The sequence below is a fragment of the Equus asinus genome, chromosome X (assembly GCF_041296235.1).
Source record: "Equus asinus isolate D_3611 breed Donkey chromosome X, EquAss-T2T_v2, whole genome shotgun sequence".
Taxonomy (NCBI): Eukaryota; Metazoa; Chordata; class Mammalia; order Perissodactyla; family Equidae; genus Equus; species Equus asinus.
The window spans coordinates 20,329,003-20,352,381 of record NC_091820.1 but is presented as its reverse complement, the minus strand read 5'-3'; the positions used below and the strand labels follow the sequence as shown (position 1 = coordinate 20,352,381).

The 23,379-nt window shown below is 38.6% G+C and overlaps 1 long non-coding RNA gene across 2 annotated transcripts; it reads right to left on the bottom strand.

Annotated features, from left to right (window-relative positions):
• Positions 1 to 1,120: 1,120 nt before the first annotated feature.
• Positions 1,121 to 18,443, bottom strand: LOC139042725 (uncharacterized). 2 transcript variants are annotated; one of them, XR_011499791.1, is made up of 3 exons: positions 18,369 to 18,443; positions 7,357 to 7,627; positions 1,121 to 3,389 (listed from the first exon to the last, which is right to left on the bottom strand). It is a non-coding gene; the product is annotated as an uncharacterized lncRNA (long non-coding RNA). The 2 variants fall into 2 exon arrangements; XR_011499790.1 differs by lacking the exon at positions 18,369 to 18,443 and adding an exon at positions 16,402 to 16,571.
• Between the last annotated feature and the right edge of the window lie 4,936 nt (positions 18,444 to 23,379).

Sequence of the window (23,379 nt, the reverse complement as noted above, 5' to 3'; positions counted from 1 at the left end):
AATCTAGCCAGCATTCCTCCAGGATCTCTCCTCAAACCAAATGTTGTGGACTGAATGATTGTGTCTCCCCCAAATTCTTATGTTGAAGCTCTAACCCCCAATGTGATTGTATTTGGAGACAGGGCCTGTGAGGAAGTAATTAAGGTTAAAAGAGGTCATAAAAGAGGCTCTAATCTGATAGGATTGGTATTCTTTATAAGAAGAGGAAGAGAGACCAGGGCACATGCAAGCTTGCTCTCTAGCACTCTTGTCCGTGCATTCATGCGCTTGTGCAGTTGGTCACTCACTCTCTCTCTCCCGCTACCCCCAATGAGTGTATACACAAAAGTTCACATGAGAACATAGCACCAAGGCTGCTGTTTGCAGGCCAGGAAGAGAGCCCTCACTAGGAACCAAATCAGCTGGTACCCTGATCATGCACTTCTTGCCTCCAGAATTGAGGAAAATAAATTTCTGTTGTTTAAGCCACGTAGTCTGCGATATTTTGCTATTGCAGCCTGAGCAGACTAATACCAAACCTAAACATCACCTAGAGATTACCTTCCAAAAGTGGCACTTTAGGCAAGTCGCTTCCTCCTCAAGAACATACATTTTGTTGATGTGATTTTTTTATTCTTGTGTAAATACAATGCTGCTTGAATTATAGCTCTTAGCTAGCATCCAAGGTTTTCCAAAATCTCAGAAACTTTAAGTATTTCCAAACAGTAATAAAAGTTAGATGCCTTGTTCACTATTCCTAAATACACCTTGCTCATCTCCACAAGTCTGTTTGCCCTAAATTGTCAGAAATATCGTCATCTTTTTGGTCCATTTTTAAACTCCTTCCTCTTCCTTGTAAGTTTAGTCACCTATGGCAGCCTACACTGACTTCTTCCTCTGAATCAAATCTACTGCTCATATCACTTATTTTGCACTAAATATATACACATTGAAATAAATCAAGTATGTCTTCAAATACTTTTTCAATCTACCACTAATATTAAGTAAAATACAAAATAAAAAAATAAAGTTGATTTTTGCTATAGTAACAACAAAAAAATACTTAATTTATCTAGAAATATCTTCGTCCAAAACATATTGGATCTATAGAATAAATGAGTAACAGAAAAACTGTGAGATATAGCACATTTTTATAGGAAAATTGAATAAATGTATAGAGAGATATTATAATGAATATATATTTCATATATATGCCAACTATTTCCAAATTAACTTACAGTAATAAAACAATATCAGAATCCCAATATGATTATTTGAGTCTTGAAAAAAATTAGCCCAAAATTTAGCAAGCGCAGAAGAGGTAAAAATAGCTAACAAAATTTGGGAGAAAGAAAGTTATAGGGGAAATGCCTATATTAAATATTAGACATACAAGCTATAATAATTAACACAATACTATATTGGAACAAGAATAGACAATCATATGAACTATAGAATAGCTTCTAAACAGACAACAATCTATAAAAGACTTTAATATTTGTTTAGAGAAACAAGTCAATGAAAAAGATGGACACAAGTGAATATAATTTAAAGAATATTGATCACTGGGAAATAATCAATATACTCAAAATTAAATTACATGTGAATGATACAATTAACTATAAAAACTAAAAACCTTAAAAAATAGACGAAAATAGGTAAATACATGCACTTTGTGTGAAAAAGTCATTTCTAAGCCTAAAAGCAGTGAAATAAATAGAACAACAGATTTGACTACACAAAGAAGAAAAGTCTCTATTTAAAATATTAGAACCAAAATTTAAAGGCAAAAATTAAAAGCAAATCAGGGAAAAATATTTCAAGCAACAATGGCAAAGGATTATTAGTCTTACTCTGTGAAGAGCTCAACCCATAGGCAGTCTGGTGGTGTGAAAATACACCCAAATGCTAAAAGGGCTTCATCTCTGGATGCTTTTATTTCCCTCCTCTAACATTAAGTATATTTGAAATTTTCAGAAGCAAATAAAATGACTTTTATAACTAGAAAAAAGTGATTAGGAGGAAGGAGAAGGAAATATAAATGAGAGGAAGAAATTGCCAAGAGGGTTCTGGTTAGCAGAGAAAGGTTGTTTTTGGTTAAAAATTCACCACAGATTTTAGAAATAGAAGACAACTGATATAAGAATTAGTGTGTAAGTGATGGCAAAGGGCTCTCTCCTGGAATGTGGGTTACTTAGTGTCTGATTCTGGAAGGGGCTTTGGTCAAAAGGACAAATTTAAAGGAAAAGAACTTTGGAAAATACTAAAAGCAAAAGCAATTTCATAAAGTATAATATACTGCTCAATCAATTATATACTCTTAGACTGAATAAAATGCTATAATCCAATTAAAAGCTCTCTACTTCCATCTCATGGTTTATGAATAGTTACAAAAGTCTACAATTGAATTACTCTGTCAGTATTCACTTTGGGATAATAGATTGATAATAATACACATAAAATCGGGAATTTAAGAAGGAGAAAATCATGTTTTCAATATGGAGCACGTATCAGCAGACAATTAGAAGTTGGAATCAAGCATTTATTGTTTGTATCCTGCTTAAAATAATCTGTGTTAAAAATCAGAGTACCATTGGATTTTAAGTTTGAATAGAGTAACATTTAATTAATCACTCTAACAATTATTTATAAATAGACTACTATGTGCTTTTGTCATATAGAGGAGTGAATACAAGGAACAAAGTAAGTATTTCCCTATCTTGAACAGCTTTCAGCTCACTGAGGGTTACAGAGAAGTAGACAGGCAATGATGACACAGTGTGCTAGTGTTGGGATGGAGACACATAGAGAGCTTTGACAGTATATAAGGGGCATTTATCTCCAGTGTGAAAGGTCAGGAGAAACTTCCTGAAAGAAGATACTTTTAAGCCGAGACTTGAAAGAGGGTAAAAGATAGCCAGATCAATATGGAAAAGAAAAAAGTCAAAGACAGAGAGGAAATGCATGTGCTCAGAGGCAACACAAAGCACATCTTGTTACTGAAGCATAGAATGTGAAGGGAGGGTGATGAGAAAAACAGCTGGAAGAGTTTAATTAGGTTAAGGAGTTTGGACTTCTCCTGAGGGTAATGGAAAACCCTTTAAACAGGAATGGGAGGGGTCATACAATCAGGTTTCCATATTTCTTTTTTTTTTTTTTTTTTTTTAAAGATTTTATTTTTTCCTTTTTCTCCCCAAAGCCCCCCGGTACATAGTTGTGTATTCTTCGTTGTGGGTTCCTCTAGTTGTGGCATGTGGGACGCTGCCTCAGCGTGGTCTGACGAGCAGTGCCATGTCCGCGCCCAGGATTCGAACCGACGAAACACTGGGCCGCCTGCAGCAGAGCGCGCGAACTTAACCACTCGGCCACGGGGCCAGCCCCAGGTTTCCATATTTCAAAAATCATCCTGGCTGTAAGACAGAGAAAAAAAATAAGAGGGGGCAGGGAGAGTCAATGGGTTGAGCTAAGAGTTTCATATGAGAGATGAGACGGTGGCTTAAGCCAGAATATGATGCTGGAGGATACAGGGACATCAACATGTTTCAGAAATATTTAGGGAATCAGAATCTTTAAGGCTAAGCATTTGGATGTGGGAAGAGTAGGGCCTTTGAATATCTGTAGAATGTAGGTCATCAAATTTATTGGCATAAAGTTGTTCATAAAATTCCCTTCTCCTTCTGCTATCTGTAGAATCTGTAGTGGTGTCATCTCTCACTTCTGGTACTGGTGATTAACGTCGTCTCCTCTTTTTTCCGGACGTGTTTGGCTAGAAGTTTATCAATTTTATTGATCTTCTCAAAAAATTACCTTTTGGTTTCATTGATTTTTCTCTACTTTTGTTTTGTTTATTGATTTCCACTCTAATCCTTATTTATTTGTTTCCTCTACTTATTTTTTGTTTCATTTGCTTTTCTTTTTCTATTGTTTTCTGTTTTCTATATTAGATTTGCTTTTAAGCTTTATTGCTTGAGACGAGAGCACCAGTTAGTCTAGGGCTAATTTTTCTCCACTTCTGAGTACTCTACCCAATAGCCTGTGGATTATGTGGTTTTTCACTCTGGCTAGTGGGAACAGTAACTATTCCTGGCTCCGTGCGAGCACTGAGCTTGTTCTTTCCAATCTTTTTGAGCAACTCCTTCGACAGCTTCTAGTAGTTTCCTCACAAGTATGCATTTATCAGTAGTCAACTGAAGACTCAAAGGGGACCCTCTGCAGATTCTCTGGAGTTCTCTGTGTAGCTCTCTCCTCTCCTTTATTCTACTCTGCATTCTCTGGCCTTCTAGAGATGGGTAATGGGAATAGACACTTGAAAGACTGGATTGACCATCTCTTAGTGAGTCCTGCGTAGATGTGGCCCTCTCTTCAGAATGTGTGGGTATGCATCACCCCACAACTCTGAATTCTCAGACAAAATCCAGAAAAAAGAAAAACTCCCATTTTCCTCATAAGTCAACTGCCTTTTGGGGCCAGGAGGGTCCATCATGTGCAGTATGCAAGGAGAGAAGGTAAGTACCTGTTTCTTAGCACCACTACTAATACAACTTATGCTAGTTAGGGAGTTAAATGAGATAAGATCCAAAGTTCCTTCCAACTCGAATAGTCTACAATTTTATGCACAATAGTAAAGGAGTCATTTTGAAATACAGTTGGAGAAAAAAGTTTGTGCAACAGGCAAAAATAAAAAAATGTTTCATCATATTAAAATGAATGGCTAAATGACAGAAATGAGTGAGGGAGGATGGCGATTGTTTCATTAGCTGTTTAAGAGGAGTGAAAAGCACTATATCACTGATATACTGTAATGTTTTCACATTTAAGGAGCATCTCGGAAAAGCCAGCAACCTCGACTCAGGGTCATTCTCTATATCCCTAGTGGGCCATAGCACATGCAATGTTAATTATAGTCATTAAGGGAGAAGTCTCTCAAATGCCTTCAACTTAGGGTCTCTCCCAGTGAAAGCTAAAGAAAAGGATCTTCTGACAGACATTTATATTCCTTGGCTCTTGATTCAGCTTTTGTCTTAATAAGAGGGAAAAAATTACAGGGCTGTAACATGTCACCCTTTTGACGAGTTACTTAGTGGACAGTACCAATACCTACTCCCACCTACCTAAAACCTTTCTTTTAGGTGACTGATTCATAATCCCCATGTGTAAAATAGGGTACAGGCTATTATTCCAGAGTTTCTCCAAATTATAAGAAAATGCAGGCCAATCCCTACAGTTCAAAGTTTCAGAATAACCATAAATTTCATTGCTTGAGGTAATCGAGTGGCCCAGTAGGTAGGTAATTTCCACATAATCTTTGGAATTCAGTTTATATAAAATCAAGAGAAACAAGTTCAACCATTTTCCACTACTACCTTTGTTTTTGCCTAGTTTAATTAATAGCTGCTGTTTCCAGCTGAGGTGTTTGAAAGCATGTGGTCATCAGTACTGCCCTTGGACCAGGCAAAGAGAATGCCTGCCCTAGGTTCTCACTTTAGAGGGACCAGCTCTGGCCTTCCTCTGGCCATGACCCTCTCTGCAGGATGAGGAATCTGAACATCCAAAGGGACATGTCCACTTGGAACCCATTCCATCCCCCTGACCTGGGACACCGAAGACCTGGAATTCCCAGAGTCTGTAAGGGGTCACGTCCCTGAATCTAGTCTCCCCAAGGCTGGCAGTGCTACAGCATGCATCCCCCTAAGCCTAAGGGCAGCTGTTTCGTAAGATGTGGAGGGAGTCTAGATGGGATGTCCACATGCCTGTGCATGGCCCTTCTTCCTAACAGACAGCCAGGGATGGGAAGCAAAGGCAAGCTGCTGGCCAAAGATCTCAAGTGTTGCTCTTTCCCTTTGTGGGGCATGCCCTCACAGCAACCCTGGGTGAGAAGCACACCAGCCACCTGAAGAAACGATTCAAGCTGGTGAAGTCCAAAAGTTAAATCACATATGCATAGGATAAAGAGGAAACTGGGGAGACTATCAGACTTCACTCCCTCATTCCCCCCCCTTCCCTCCTCTCCTTCCCCAGGTAGGAGGCTGCTGAATCTTGCATCTCCAACTTTATAAGACCAAAAAGAGGGAATAGCAGCACCACAGGATCCCTGGTCCTTCTTCCCCTCAAGCCACAGTGGCTGAAATCTCAAACTTGAAAGGAAAATACAAGGAACTCCAAAATCTAAAGCTATCATGTTCTTTTCAGTCACTTCTTTCTATCTCCCTTTCTTAGTCAAAAACACAAGCAGGGGGGGCGGCCCCATGGCCAAGTGGTTAAGTTTGTGCGCGGTGCCTCTGCGGCCCAGGCTTTCGCGGGTTCGGATCCTGGGCGCGGACATGGCACCGCTCATCAAGTCATGCTGAGGTGGCATCCCACACAGCACAACCAGAGGCACTCACAACTAAATATACAACTATGTACGGGGGGGGGGGGGCTTTGGGGAGAAAGAAAAGAAAAAAAGGAGAAGAAGATTGGCAACAGATGTTAGCTCAGGGCCAATCTTTTAAAAAAAAACACACACAAGCAGGCTCATTGAGCACTTTTGTGCTTACCACAGAGGACTGGCTACAGACTGGGGATATGGGAGACTGCTGGATTCCAATTAACTTCGCCACTTAACTTTGCTGTGTTACTCTGGATGAACTCGCTGTTTATTAGTAAATGGGGGTAAGGATCTCAAAGATTAATGATGGCACTGATTGTAGCTACACAATAGGACCCAGATGTTCCCATACTTATTGCTTCCTCTCCTTGACCCTCTTTCCTGCAATTACTAGAGAGAAAACACAAATATAGCACTTAGGAAACCTGACACAAGCCCAAACCACTGAGATGGTTAGGGTCTAAACTTTGAATAACACTGTGTCTTATACTCGGATTTCATAAGTTACATAATACCATAACAGAGATACTAAAAGGGAAAAGAAAGCCATACTGCATACTTGAAAGTGGGAACAGATACAAAGTTGAAGACACATTAACATGTATAATTGTTTGATACCAAATCCAAATCTTCATGAAAAAGCCATACTCTGCTATATAGCAAGTTCATGCATCACAAAATCAACACAGAAAATAACTCATACTGAGGGCTCTGCAAAGAACAGACTACATACATATATCATCCATTTTTGGGCTGATCTTACTGGTCAGTCATCTCTTTCACAGCACAGAAATTTCATCTATCACTTCCATTTCTCTTAATGAATTTTTACCTACCAGAGAACTTGGGTTCAGAAATTTTAGAAGTAATCTAGCCTATCTAGAATTGCAACCAGATTTTATTGTATCTGAGCAAAGTTCTTACAAACCTAACAGATCAAAGGCCAATTACAACGTAAACCTCCCAGTAAGCTACAGGGATAAGCAGGAGAAGAGACTCCTCGTACTCACCAAAGCTGGTTCCTTTCTTCTTTCCGTGTACCTGGCCCTTGTGCAGTTAGGCAGGACTGTGTGATTAATTCTGGCAAATGGACTGTGAGCAGAAGGGAGTAGAAGGCATTGAGAAAGTCTTATGCACCCTTCCTTCTCTTGTGCGTGTCCTCAGCAAATGTGGAGCTACGTGTCTTGAAGGTAGAATCACAAGATGGTACCTGCCTGGATTTCTCAGTCATTCACTGCTTGGAAGGAAGCTTCCCTGGAGAATCTTTAGAACTGCAAGAGACTTTATGTGAGTAAGAAATAAGTCACGGAGATGTAGAGGAATTTTTTTGATTGTTGCTACTGCAGCTCTGTCTACCCTATCATAACTAGAAAAGGTATATTTTCAAAGTAAAGATATTTAATATATGAGGTGATCTCATAAAAGTAATCATTGGACCAACAGATCACTGAGTTGATTTGATAGTACATCTAAATTATATATATATTTAACACTAAATTTTGATATTCCTAGTCCAAAAAACAGTCTCTAAAATTTATGAACAAGTCTATGTAACATTTACTTTGTCTGAAATTTAATCTGAGGGCATACTAGTTAGAATTACCCTGAGGAATTTCTGGCATCAGATATCAAATTATTGAATCATATTTTATCTAAAACATAAAAAAGGGAAAACCTAAGACAATGTACGATATTATGTTTTTCCTGCCCCAGGCCCACAAGTATACCTTGCCTCTTCACACACATATACATAACACAGGCACAGAGAGTCACAGAAACAGATGCACAGTCCATTCTATGCCAGAGCTCTGCTAAGCACAAGGAAGAGAGTTAAATATGACATGATCACTACCATCCAGGAAGAAGTAAGGGGAAAATCACACAAATGATTAAGATAGAGTGTAAAAAGATCTGTGATTCCAGCTACAGTGAGAGCTCAGTGGAAGGAGAGACCAATTCTACCCAGAGGAAGATAAAGATGTTGTCACAGAAAAGGTGACACAATGTGCAGAAGTGTATTCCAGGCAAAGGCATAGTACTTGCAAATACATTGAGTCACAAAAGAACTCACTAAGTATTTAGAGACTGACTGGATAAAACAACCAGACAAAAGAAAAATAGGAAAATAGAGGACTTGAGCAACACTATACACTGATCAAACCTAACAGACATACAGAACACCTCACCCAACGACAGCAGAATATGCATTCTCCTCAAGTGCACAAGGAACATTCTCTAGGATAGACGACATGTTAGACCATAAGACAAGTCTTAACAAATTTAAAAAGACTGAAATTATACAAAGTATCTTTTCCAAACACAATAAAATGAAACTAAAAATCAATAGAAAAAGTAAAAGTGGAAAACCCACAAGTATGTGGAAATTAAACAACACACTGAAATAACCAATGGGTAAAAGAAATCACAAATCAAATTAGAAACTATCTTGGGAAAAATGAAAACACAACGTATCAAAACTTGTGGGATGCAGCAAAAGCAGTGCTAAGAAGGAAATTTATAGCTGTAAATGCCTACATTGAAAAAGAAGAAAGATCTGAAATCAACAATCTAGCTTTACACCTCAAGGAACTAGAAAACGAAGCGTGAACTAAAAACAAAGTTAGCAGAAGGAAGGAAATAATAAATTAGAGCAGAGATACATGAGAGAACAGAAAAGCTCAATGAAACTGAGTTCATTTTTTTTGAAAAGATCAACAAAATTGACAAACCCTTAGCTAGATCACCTAAGAAAAAAAGAGAGAAGATCCAAATAACTAAAATCAGAAATGGAAGAGGAGATATTAGAACAGACGCCACAGAAATAAAAAGGATTACAAGAGACTATCATGAGCAATTTTACACCAACAAATTTTATAACTTAGAGGAAATGGATAAATTCCTAGAAACACACAACCTACCAAGACTGAATCATGAAGAAATAGAAGATCTAGACAGATCAACAGGGCCAGCCTTGTGGCGTAGTGGTTGGGTTCAGCACACTCCACTTCAGCAACCCAGGTTCACGGGTTCAGATCCCAGGTGCAGACCTACACAACTTGTCAGCCATGCTGTGGTGGCATCCCACATACAAAATAGTGGAAGACTGGCACAGATGTTAGTTCAGGGGTAATCTTCCTCAAGCAAAATAAAAAAGAGGAAGATTGGCAACAGATGTTAGCTCAGGGAAAATCTTACTCAGCAAAAGGAAACAAGATAATATATAGACAAATAATTAGTCAGGAGATTGAATCAGTAATCAAAATCTTCCGAACAAAGTAAAGCTCAGGACCAGATGGCTTCACTGGAGAATTCTAGCAAACATTTAATGAAAAATTAATACCAATCCTCCTCAAACTCTTCCAAAAGATTGAAGAGGAGGCAACACTTCCAAGCTCCTTCTATGAGGTCAGCATTACTCTGATATCAAATCCAGACAAAGACACTATAAGAAAAGAAAACTACAGGACAATATCCCTGACGAATATTGATGCAAAATCCCCAACAAAATACTAGAAAATTAAATTCAATAACACATTAAAAGGATTACACATCATGACCAAGTGGAATTTATACTTAGAATGCAAAGATGGTTCAACATACAAAATCAATCAATGTAATATCATTATCACATTAACAAAACAAAGAACAAAAACCACAAGATCATCTCCAATGATGCAAAGAAAGCATTTGAGAAAATTCAACACTCCTTCAAGAGAAAAACACTCAACAAACTAGGGATAGAAGGAAACTACCTCAACATAATGAAGGCCATATATGAAAAGCACACAGCTCAATGGTGAAAGACTAGAAGCTTTTCAGCTAAGATCAGGAACAAAATAAGGATGCCCATTCTCACCACTCCTGTTCAATATACCACTGAAAGTTCTAGCCAGAGCAGTCAGGCAAGAAAAAGAAATAAAAGGCATCCATATTGGAAAGAAGTGAAATTATGTCTGTTTACACATGACATGATCTTACATGTACAAAACCTGTATTTTACTAGGCCATTTTGATTCCTCTGAGTTTCTCTTTCCTATACTGTAATCAGTCACTATAGCCTCAAATATCTGATACGTGGTTTTTCCTACAAGCAGTTTTTCTGTATTTCCCTTTACTCAGTTCTGAGATTCCTGCCTGCTTGATCCTCTGGTGAGCAAATGCTAAGCAAATAAAGAGATCACAAGTAAACTAGCAAAGTACAGAGGCATGTTATTGTCTACCCACAGCTATAACAGAGGTAACTAGAATCTATATAAAATATTGATAAATTATTTGATACAATTTTTTTATGACAGTGTTAGGCAAGACACACCACAACTCCAAATACAAATGGAACCCTTTGGAAGGTCTCCCACCATCTGGCTAGACTTCTGTCCAACTTTATCTCTATCAGACTGGACGTACAGTTGATGTTCCCAAGCATAGTTGGAATAACATTACGCCTTTGTTTCTGCTTCCCTCTACCTGAAAATTCTTCTCCACTTTCTCCTCCTGGTGAATCCCTTCCTCCTCATCCCTCATGAGCCAGCTCAAAATCTGCCTTCTCTTTCAAGTGCTCCTTATCTCCTAATAATACATTTTACATATCTCTATTATATTACTTATCCCTATTGCCCTATAATTAACCACCTAAGGTTGGCCTGTCCCCACAGACTATGGATCTCTCAAAGTCAAAGAAGATGTTTGTATCTTTTTATCTCTTATAATAATTCCTGGCATGCAATAGGCCTTCAATAAATGTGGTTGGTTTAATTGATGAACTAAATAATAATAATATTTATGGAACATTTAATATGTATTTACTATGTTGAGAGTTTTCATGCATTACCTTATTTAGACCTTACCAAAAAACCTTGTAAGTAGATAAATTATGCCCATTTCACAGATGAGTAAACTGAGGTTCAGAGGGGCTAAGTAACTTGCCCAAGTAACTTAGTAGTAAGTATTAGAGCTAAAATTTGATCCAAGTTCTTCATCACTCCAAAACCCACTCATTTGATTATTATACATATACATATACATATGCAAATTGTCTATGGCAGAGTTGAGTAGTTGCAACATAAACTGTATGGCCTACAGAGTCTAAAATACTTAACTATATAGCCTTTTGCAGAAAAGGTTTGCCAACCCCTGACCTAGAGAAGAAAGTGAATAGAGTCAAAGATACTAATTAGGATGCCGCAAAGTAAGTATGTTTTGAGATCATGTCTAGACTGAGTGGTTGACAAGAATAGATAAGAAATTAATCTAAGAGATAAGCGCATAAAATGTAGTGACATAAAGTCAGAGAGGCAGTAATGAGAAACAAAAATAAAGCTTTTCCAAACTGATGAATGGTAAAATTATTGGCCAACACAGAATTTAAGAGGAGAAAGCTTATTCTGGGGAGAGCTCTGGGCACGATGGAGTTCAAGGTGGTAGCAAGAAAAGCAAGTAGAAATTGGACCAGAGGGCAAGGTTTAAACTCTAGGTTAGAGTCATCAATACGGAGATGACTGATGAAAGTTATGGGAGATGATGAGCTGTGCAGGAATAAAACTAGAGAAGACCAAAAGGCAAGGACTGTGAAGACGACAAAGATCTACATTTAATGAACAAATGTGACACTTTCAGTCATTCACCAAATGCACAAGCACTAAACATAAGTTTATCCCCTGTATAATTTCCTAACATTGTAACTGCATTCTCTCTTTACACGCTTTTTGGAAAATCTGTATTGACTGCCTAACAAGTGCAATGCATTGTGTGAAGCGGTAGAGAGGAACAGGGAAGAACATGGTTCCTGTGCTCAGAAGAATTTCTATCTTACTGGAGAAGGGCATGAAAGTGAACAAAATCATGAAATTGAAAGATAACTTGGGGAAGAATGAGGATGGGGTAGGTCTAAGAAGTAACCAACCTCAAGGTTACACTTTAAAATACAAAAGTTACATACATAATGCATGTGGGAGACTTTTAAATCTCATTGTATTGCTCTATTGTGGCTGTAGAGAGTGCTCCTGAGCCTAGAGGGATGGAAATGATAGCTCTTAAATCTTACTCATCTGTTGTCCACTGTTGAACATTGTCAGCATTAAGTATTTCCAAAGGGGTACCATGGTAACATCAATAAACTTGCCTTGACTTATGGTTACCCCACTCTCTCTACAACACGCCCTTTGAGTCATTTTTTCAGTGCTATTCTACGTGACAAAACCAGCTGTTCTTGTGCTACTCATACATGGAGAAAAGTAAATGTATCAATAAAACCTGCTAGATAGATTCCTTCTAGTCTACCAAAAAATCAAGGCCGTAAGGCATCAAAGCTCACCCCAGCTGTGCCCTTTTTTCTGCAAAGTAATGGCAGAACAACAACACAATCAGGGAAGCATTTTTCTCTAGAACTGGCTTTTAATCACACCATTGTATAATGTAAATAGAAAAAGTGGCTTACACTGACTCAAAGGCTGTGTGAGCCTCCTGAGGCCCCCATACTTCTACTGGTTGACCTCTAAGAACACCCAAGGGTAAGGAAGAAATGTGCTGAGGCAAAATCCACACTGCTTAGACAGTGTGTAGGGAAAAAAAATGTAAAAACCTCTGTTTTTAGACAAATCCTCTGATCAAAAAAATTTTGATAGACCAGTTAAGAAAAATCTCTGCTTCTGAAGAGACCAACCTCTGGGGAAGCTTTCACAGATGATAAAGTTAGCAGTCACAGTGATTGAAAGGGGACATTATACTTTAAAATGTAATGCTGTTAGGACAGATGTGGTTAGGAGAAGAAGAAAAAAAAAGACTACACTGCATTTATCTAGAAAACTAAAATAGAAATAAAAATGCCAACTTTGCCATATTTTCCTAGGAGTTAGTATATTTATCCATTTTCAGTTAAGCTGGAAAAGAAGGTTTGAATTGAAGATATCCTCCTAGTCAACAGGTTAAAAAGTGATCAACAGTCAGACGAACTATCATAAGCTGATAGGGTTTTATTCCATTCAATTATTTACTGCTCACTGAAGGTCCCTTTCCTCATCCAACAGGAAATTGCCTTTCTTAGAAATGAAAAACATCCATCAACCTACACAGTGTGAGTTTTATTATACACATAAAAATCCATATTTTACCCCTAGTCAATGTTTCATGGGGTCACATCACCCAGTCTAAATAGTAGTGGAGTTCGAGAAATAAGAAGGTTTGGGAAGAGTATATGTATACTAAAAATCTTCCCTTACTTAGTTTTAATTCACAAGCTAGATAACAAATAAGAGTTACCTATGGAATCCAGGTACAAGTACGGCTTGGTTTTCCAATTCCATTAAGGAAGATTAAGCAACTATTTTTTTTCTCAGAGCTTCTTAGAGTTAACCACGTTTTTGTTAGGATGCGGGTTGGGTTTGCGGTGAACATAGAAGAAGGTGTTTTCCCTGAGTTTAGATATCACTGTCTCATAAACAAGACTAGCGCCATCAGGTAAGAGATACATAAAAAGAGGCTCATTAGAAAATCAGACTTTTAAGGAAAGAAAACGTACATTATATTTGAAATTCTGCAAAGTCTGAAGAAAGGAGGAGTTCAGGAGTGTGTATGAGTAGCTGGACAAGGCTTTCATTTATACACAAAGCATTTATAGCACAAAATCATCTAAATGCCAGTCCACACAAGCAATGTGACTTAGTGCCTAAAGCAGTCAGCTGGATTTGAGAGTAATTTGGCTGCCTGGGAAGCCGTTCCATAGATCATGAGGGTTGATTTGGTGAATTTGCTGCTTTGCAGGTGTTTCCTTCCTCTTCCACACGTATTTCCCTAGAAGCTCTGTAATTGATCAAAAAGTATAACTGTCCCTGACAGGAGAGATATATTCTTCAGCCAAAGATATACAAGTAACTGAGCTTCAGGGCCATACATTTTCACTGTGCCTTCCAACTCTCCATGCAATCCACCAACGTCCCACCTTTCAAAACCCACTACCAGGAAATTTACCTCATTTTCTTGGCACTATCGATTAAAGGTATTACAGTGATTCATAGCTGCAGCTACTTTGAGTTGATTATTTTTACAATTTCATATCACGCTATTCACACTACTTTTAAAACCACAACCACCATTGGCAGCACTATGTAAATATTTAAGTGGCCACCTACTTCGGACATTTCCATAATAATGGAATTTTTCACTGTATATGCAGACTGTATTTCTAATCAATATTATAAAGAAGTCCCACCAAATCCATCTTTGAAGCCCCTGCTTTACACTGGCACTCTTCCATAATGTCCAATTTTAAATATTAAATATTTAATACTAATATTTATCCTACTTGCATGAGCAGAAAATGTGTTTCCCGGCTCTCAGAACCCAAGCTAATAACCTTATTAAATAACCAGGCACATTGTTGTCTTCAAATACCAACATAAAGTGAATCAACAGCTTAACTGTTCCACCTTAAAGACTGTCTTATCTTTTAATTTGCCCAGATCACACACATTCCAGGTTTCTTCATCCAGTAGACCACTCGTCATCAAGTGTTATTTGGAAAAACCAAGCATTTCTGTGTGTTTGGTGTGGAAATGGAGGGCTTACTTGGAACTTAACCTAAAACCATATTTAGTGAATGAGACAAATCTTTTACTGCAAGACTGAACTACACTTTAAAAGCCCACAACTATCATTACACACTTTTAAAGTCCTGGAGTGTAGATGCCGCAAGGGCGATAAGTGAGTCTCACTTTATTACTACAGAAATAAAACATCTCAAAACAACATTCAATAATCCAGCCAAGACAAGATCAAATTTAATTTGGCACATCCTAAGGGTCAAACATCCAGCAAGGCAACATCGATTAAATTCTCTTAGCAAAGATCAATCGAAGAGATGTCAGGCAGAGTCACCACAAGAGAGAACCATCCAATTCTAAAATGTCAACAAAGAGAATCCTATGAGATCCGGGTTTCCACACTGCAATGGATGGATCTTGGATATACCAATTGCATCACCCAGATTGTTAGATTTATACCTTACAAGAATTTGGGGAAATCTTTGTGATTACATTTTGCCTTATATTTGGAAAAATTAATAATCACTCACTTAAGTGAGTAAACAAAAAAGAAGACTGGGTTTGGAGTTAGTTAGCTTTACCAGGCCAAAGGAGGACAATCAGCAGAGCCAACCATCTGAATAAACATTCCATATCATTTAAGAGGCTATGATAAGACATTCCAACTAAAAAACATCTTATTATTCATTCTGCCTCAATGCCTGAATTTCCATCAATATTAACTCATTTCTTGTCATCATTGTCTCCAGATGTCTCATTAAAAATGCAAATATTCCTGAGGAGGAGAGAGCACTCAGGGTTACAATCTCCATATATGATGTCTTTTTGTGAATTGGAAAAAGGTGCCCTGAGCCAGCCCTGATGGCCTAGTGATTAAAGTTCAGTGTGCTACATTTCAGCAGATTGGGTTTGGTTCCTGGGCGTGGAACCATATCACTTGTCTGTCAGTAGCCATGCTGTGGTGGCAGCTCACATAGAAGAACTAGAAGGACCTACAACTAGAATATACAATTATGTACTGGGGCTTTGGGGACAGGGAAAAAAAAAGAGGAAGATTGGCAACAGATGTTAACTCAGGGTGAATCTTTCCCAGCAAAAAAAGAAAAAAGAAAAAGGTGCCCTGTCAGGCAAATGTTGCTCCACAGGAGCAAGACTGTACCTCTAGGTTCAATTTCAGCACTCAGCAGACCCCAGAGCCTGCAGCCTTTATGTATGACAATACTACGTTGCCTGCTGATAGTCAATAAACCCAGCTCTTATTTCCTTGGAAGCCTCTATATTGCTCTTGATGCTTTTGAAAAGTAATCTCCTACTTACCCTAGGCAAAACCTGCTTGAGAGACTCCTAAAATGAAATTTCACCAATAATGTATTAGCAATCCTGAGAAAAGACTTAGGTTTTAGGCTGCACTTGCCTTTTTCCACAAGGACAGTTGATCCAATTAAGTCTCTTATCCCCAACACCCCTGATGGCTGCTCCAAAAGGAAACCCTTTTAGTCACCTAACCTTATTTAGTCTTACCTCTCACCATCTCCCCATCTCCAACCAACTCTTTCTTCTGAAAATCTTCTTCCAAAACTTTTCTTTCTGGAGCTTTGATTCAATGGTGTGCTGAAGCTGGCTCCCACGTGCCTGCTGAGCACATCTCCTCCCAACTCTGCATTCAGTAACGTAATCGGCCATAATGGGAGTACTTATACTATAGAAATCAACAAACACTACACATCAGGGCTTGTTTAAAAAATTAAGAGCCAACGTTTAAACATTTAACAGCACATCATTGCTATATTTCAAAAATTAAAAAATTCTCGTAGTCTCTCACAAAATTAGTTCTTATTTTATCACTATTTTTTAGTCAGTCAGCTAAAATCTGGTTCTCCTTTTATCTTGAAGCCCTCTCGAGTGGAAGTAGGTCATTTTACCATATCTCTCTAACAGATTTCTTTCAGGAAGCCCTTTAAAGCATTATGTTGAAGGAATACTTTTCCTTTATACCATTATAGCATCTGATGTATAATTCTATAATTATTTGCCTCATCATATTAAATTTTCTTATGAATCTGCCTCCTCACTTTCCTGAAAGCTACTTGAGGGCAGGAGCCATGTTATATTGATCTTTGTACATCTAGTAGATTCTTCTTGCATCCTGTTGCCATTATAAAACATTGCTTTGCTCATCATCCTACAGAAACACTTCAGCTCTCAAGATTCTATCACCTGGCTCTATTTCCTCTGCATCTCCTCCTTGCAGTCACATCTGCATCTTGAGCAGCTTCCTCACATTCAATGAGAACTTACATCCTCCTTTCAAACCTAAGCCCTGCTCTCATGCTGGGCAATTTCAACATCCTTGAGGATGTCTCATACAATTTATAGCCACAAAGATCCACTATTTTTTCAACCTCATTCTACTTCAGCTACTATCCCCTAAGACCATACCCTGGATCTTCACTTCTCCAGGAAATATTCCATTTGAAATGTACTGTGGGAAAGGAAGAATAATTTTCCCTCTACCCTTCTAGGTTCTTGGCTGAGATCTCCTTGTAATAAAAGACAAATTAACAATAGGAAAACAAACAAGTTTAATAACATGTATACCTCCTATATACATAGAAGATACCCAGGATGGAGCCGGCTCCATGGCCGAGTGGTTAAGTTCACGCACTCCACTGCAGCGGCCCAGGGTTTGGATCCTGGGCGCGGACATGGCACCGCTCATCAGGCCATGTTGAAGCAGCGTCCCACATCCCACAACTAGAAGGACCAGCAACTAAGATATACAACTGTGTACGGGGGGGTTGGGGAGATAAAGCAGGAAAAAAAAAAAAGAAGATACCCAGGAAAACTGAGTGAGTCCAGGAAATAACCCAAGCCATCCATTGCCTTAAATACCATCTCCAGCTAAAGACAAAAGAAAGATGTTGAGGAGAGAGGGAAAGAGGCCAGTTATGGGAGGTTATCAGGAAAAGCACAGTAAATGAGGGTAAGGTTATTACATAGATTGAAGTCTCTGCCTTCTACATCGATAAGAGTTTCTAGAGATTTATTCATCCTTCTCTTCCTGCTAGAGAAGGAGTCATCCTTACAAATGGAGATTTCCCTTACAAATGTAAATGTCTCTTACAAAAGGGCAATTTCTACTCAATTTTCAGAGTTTTTCCTATGTCCACGGTTTCTTAAAAATAGTTGCTGAAAATAATCCTTATATCAAACAGACATATGTTAGGGTGGCACACTCTGCTCCCCTTTAATACCAAACTCCAAGTCCCACTGGCTGAAACAAAACTATTCTTCCACTACACTTACTGTTTAATTTAGCCAGACTACCTACAATATTTCCAATAGTCTTCCTTTTTCTCTCAGGTCATCACACCCTTCCAGTTCCACATATTTCCCTATAAAACTTAAATTCCATGAAGAATCATTTCAATCACTTTCTTGCAAGCACTTCCAATTCATTTAATCTGTTATCCCTCATTGGTACTGACCTTGATATCACTCACTCTCTCGTGAGCACTAGCTGCCATCTTCTCTCCTCCTACATCCAGTCTGCTGGGTCTGCTGAGAGAAAGAGAAAAAAAACAACCACATGAATAGATTTCAAGATGGAGCCATAGTCTTCAATTGCAGGTAGCCTCTAAGTGGCTCTCCGTAATCCTTTGTCAAAAAAGAAACAATAGGCCAATGGAGTCACTTGTGCTAAGCACCATGCCAGCAAATCAAGACTTAATACCTTACCTAATTTCAGTTTCAGTCTCCTAGGAGCGGAATTTTAAGCCAATCAGTCTGGTATTTCCTGATGAACAATAGTTAGGTAATCTGTTAAGATCCTTGCCATCCCTGGCTGCTAAGGGAAGGTGAACTTGTCTGAAATAATCCTCTCTTTTGTTTCCTTGTCCCACCCCACTTCTGCCTATAAAAGCCTTGCATTTTGTACGGCTCCTTGGAGCTCCCTTCTATCTGCTAGATTGGGATGCTTCCCAATTCATGACTCATTGAATAAAGCCAATTAGATCTTCAAATTTACTCAGTTGAATTTTGTTCTTTAATGCCTTCTATAAATGCCTAATCTGCTCTTGCTTTCATTTAAAAAAATTTTTTATTGTGGTAAAACATACATTATATAACATTTATCATTTCAACCATTTGTGTCTTGCTTTCATTTTTACAGAAGCATTTCTGAACATTTACCACTCTCCTAGAAACCCCTACCCTATTCTTATTCTCCTTCAGGGGACAAGCTTTTCTCCTGAATCACAGTGTAGGGGAGGAAGACAATTCCTATACCCTCTAGATCTTTCTGGCTTCTCTAAAAATTAAATTGACATGAGATAGAATAATAGGAGAAAATCAAACAAAGTTTAATAACATGTATACATGGGAGAAACCCAGGAAAACTGAATAACTCACCAGAATGGCCAAAGCTGCCACCTTAAATATCATCTTCAGCTAAGAACAAAGGATGATGTGGGGTTAGCAGTTTTGGACTTCAAAGGGGAGGAAGGCAATTCACATGGAGGTGGAAATGCAAACGTTTGTTACACACGTGTTTGCTGGGCCATCTATAGACAATATGCCCTGAGAGACACATTTTACATTACACTACAGTTATCTTATTAGCTCCTTCCTGGAATAGAACTTCTACCTTAAATTCATTTTTTTTTTTTTTTGAGGAAGATTAGCCCTGAGCTAACTACTGCCAGTCCTCCGCTTTTTTGCTGAGGAAGCCTGGCCCTGAACTAACATCCGTGCCCATCTTCCTCTACTTTATATGTGGGGTGTCTACCACAGCATGGCATGCCAAGCGGTACCATGTCCACACTCGGGATCCAAACCGGTGAACCCCAGGCTGCCAAAAAGCAGAACGTGAGAACTTAACTGCTGCGCCACCAGCAGGCCCCTACCTTAAATTCTTTTAGGCAGTTGGGGGAAGGTCGAAGTTTCTTTCAGAGTCTTGATCTTAAAAATAATCAAGGCAAAGAGACGCATTTTCAAGTGGCCAATTCTGATCCCCCACAACAGCTAAAAGTAAGGCCTCATGTAAGCCCATTGCTAACATTTGCAGAGTCCAGGGTAAGAGTAGAAATGGAGGCTTTTAGCTAAAGCCTATACTTCCCCTTTTTTTCCTACCTGCCTCTTTCCCACACCCTAAGAAGCCTCCCTATCAAACCTATGGACACCCCAACCTGCATGTCTCAGTTCCATCCAAATGCCCCAAACAGATGCCTCTTGGCCACCCCTCAGACCCAAGGGTACAAACACCAGTGTCATAGTCTTCCCTCAGAAAGACAGAATTTGGGAAGAAAACTGTGCAGGCCCTGAAAGTGAGCTAAGGTAATTTGGGAAGAAAATTCCAAAGTCTCAGGTACCTAGAGCATAGTTTAGAAGGGGAATCTCAAACTCTAGGTGGGCATATCCCATTATGTATGTATGCACCATGGACTTCTCACCTCATAATGTGAGTATAGCTGTAGGAGGACCAGAACAAGGCACTCTAAACACAGAGCCCAAGGCAAGAGTTCCAGTTGCCTGGGTTCTCTTTACTTCTTTAAACTGAACCATATACACCCTATACTTTAGCCATACCAAAAAATTTGCTATTTCCAAAATATACTATGCTCTTACAACACTATGCCCTTGACCATTTCCTTCTTCCTATCTGGAGCTTCTTTCCCTATGCCCTAGTCTGTCAAGCTAACTCCTGTCAGACTCAGTTTACCCATCATATCCTTTGGGAGGACTGAGTTAGTTACACCTTCCCTGTGCTCTTATGGCACCTAATCAATTTCTCTATTACCACATGTAACACACTGCTGTGGCAGGTTTGTGTAGGTCTGTCTCTACAACTACACTATAAGTTCCTGAGGGAATGGATTATGTTCTATCCATTCTTTTTTTTTTTTTTGAGGAAGATTAGCCCTGATCTAATATCCACCACCAGTCCTCTTCTTTTTATTTGCTGAAGAAGATTGGCCTTGAGCTAACATCCATGCCCATCTTCCTCCATGTTATATGTGGGACACCTGCCACAGCATGGTTTAACAAGTGGTGCGTAAGTCCCCACCTGGGATCCGACCTGGTGAACCTTGGGCCACTGAAGCAGAGTGTGAAAACTTAACCGCTATGCCACCAAGCTAGCCCCTATCCATTCTTTTGTTCATTGATTTTAGAACCTTTTCCTAATTATGTAATGGGTACCAGGAATACAAATTCAAATAACAAGGTAGTAAACAATAAACATTGGTTGAATAATTAACAGATGATTGCTTATTTCTATATTTTATATTAAAATATGACTCTATTCTTTCTTAAAATATACTGAGATTCAGTCTTTTTTTTTATAACAAGTCCCAATAACGAAACAAAGGTTACTTTCTTCTCTATCTAATAGAACCCCTATATCAGTCAAAAAAAGCCACATTAGGATACAATCCAGAATTTTGGGTTCCCCTAAAACAAGACCCTAAGACAAGGATTTGAGTGCAAATAGTTTATTTTGGAAGTGATCCCAGAAATCACTGTGAGGGAGTAGAAAAGAGACAGCAAAAGGAGGAAAGCTGATACAAGAGGTGTTAATAAGAGGTTTCTGCTATGGGCATCTGCACCAATACTGTCTGCAAGATTATCTCTGTGCCTTCTCAAAGAGAAATAAGAAAAGCTATTTAGGTTTTGAGGAGAAATTTTTAAAAAGTCTCAAAGATGCTCTGGTCTCATTCTTCTAACCTTCAGATCCATCTAATTCAGGTTCCTCTACTGTATGACCCAGTCTTTGAAGCTCTCCACATGTCCCCTCTGTTTTATACACGCACACCTCATCACTTACATTAATGAAGAAAAATTAGGCAATAAGCCCTTCTAATCTGATATGCCAAATGGAATGTGTATAGCTAAGTAATGTAAATTGCAGATTCTCCACCCTAAAGTTAAATGTATGATAAACCTTAGATATTCATAAAAGTTAAGTACCAAACTCCTAATTCTCTTAGAACACCATTTCCCCCCATAAAATATGCATGCAATGAATAGGAAACAAAATTACACTGAAAAGGAAGTGCTGGCCCTACTTGCTAGAGGAGTACTCAAAACTCAATTTCATGCTGCAGCAAAATTCAAGTTTCTCAATTTCATAGGCGTGTGTGAGGAGGGTTGAAATTATAAATGTTAAAACCACTAAAGCTAAGGGTTTCAGATCACTCCAAACTCGCACGCTACAACAGTAGGCATTTATTTCTTGCTCATACATCTGTGCGATCAGCTGATCTAGACTGGGCTTAGACTTAATTCTAAGCTGCAGGTTGGGTTCAAGTCTGTTTCATGTGAGTGGGGTCCTCCCTGGACGAGAGAGCTAGCTGGAGCATGTATAATTCACGGCAGAGGCATAGACACGATAGGGCAAGTCCAACTGCACTGATACATTTTAAGACTGCTCACATCACATTCACCAGCATCCCATCGGCCAAAGCTCAACATCAGTGGGATAGGGTGGTAGCAATCTTCCCACGGAGATGGAGAGGGAGAGAATGATTATTTACTGACCATCTAATCTACCACACAAAGTCAAGAGTAGTCTCATGTTAAATTTTTCCCAGGAATAGAAACATCAAAGCAAGCCCCCTTATAATGTACCAAAGTCAGACTACATTCAACAGTTAGTTAGGAATTCAAAGTGGAGTTTTTTCTAGTTGGGTCCATGAATATTTTGTAAACAACATCTAATGCATCTTCACATTTCTATGTTTTATAAACAGTTCAACAAATTAGATGTCAAAGAATCCTAAGGGCGGAAGTTTCCTGATAAGAGGAATCTCATAAAGAAATTATGGTATATTTAGAAACCAGAATGACATTTCCATCCTTTATTTGTTTACCACTTGAACTTTAACAACTATATGGCAATGCATTAAAAGTCTTTTTAGTCATTTTCTTGGTGATTTTCCAGCCTCGTGAAAAATTATAGACCCAACAACAGTTCAAGGACTTCATAATTCACCAAAACTGTCTAAACTTCTGGAAAAGCTCTTTTTTTCTGAAATGCTTAGGACTTACAGCCTATGAAGCTAAAGCTGACCTGCTTGCAGCTTGAGGTCTCTCTCAATCTGTGGAATTTATGAATAAATCTATTTTTGCTATGGTATCTGTTTATGGTAAAGAGATAAAAGTGATTCTTATTTTGAGTTGCCGGCAATAACAGCAGTACTAGCAGCAACAGCTATTCCAATTACAGTTCTGACCAGTGGCTATGAAAGTCCCACTTTCTACATAAGCTTCATGCAAGTGCCCCAGCATGGCAGCATGATTCAGGGAGTTGTTATTCTCTTTACTGATGCGTATCCTTACATTTTGGGGAGTTATTTATGGGTTTTTTTTTCCCATGATGCTCTTTAGATTTCCAGTCAGTGATATTTTATCACAGATAGGGAAAAAAACAATGCTTAATTAGGTTTTAAAAAGGTTTGACTTTAGCTTTAACTATAGTGATTTTATCACAGCATGGGTAGA